We start from the raw sequence: 259 nt of genomic DNA on the forward strand, positions 1-259 counted from the left end.
TTATACTGAAGACTTCTCAAATGCAAATTACTTCACAAGTGTGAAGCCTGTTGTTTGGGAAGTTTCCAGACCCCAGATCATTCTCAATAAGTCTTAAAGTAATCTATTTTATTTCATCTGTACAACAAGTGAAGTAAAAACACAGGTGAATGCATATTAGTATTGGTCTTTCCAGTGCATGTTTTTGATCTTGTCACTGCTTGAGTGCAGTTATGTAAAATCAAGGGTGTTTTTACACATGGTCTGGGGGTCAGGTGGG

General features: G+C 37.5%; 1 protein-coding gene across 1 annotated transcript in view; it reads right to left on the reverse strand.

Moving 5' to 3' along the window:
- Positions 1–259, reverse strand: part of CUNH20orf194 (chromosome unknown C20orf194 homolog) — a 127079-nt gene that overhangs the window by 56055 nt on the left and 70765 nt on the right.

The sequence above is a fragment of the Alligator sinensis genome, unplaced genomic scaffold (genome assembly GCF_000455745.1).
Source record: "Alligator sinensis unplaced genomic scaffold, ASM45574v1 scaffold12_1, whole genome shotgun sequence".
In the NCBI taxonomy this organism is placed as follows: domain Eukaryota; kingdom Metazoa; phylum Chordata; order Crocodylia; family Alligatoridae; genus Alligator; species Alligator sinensis.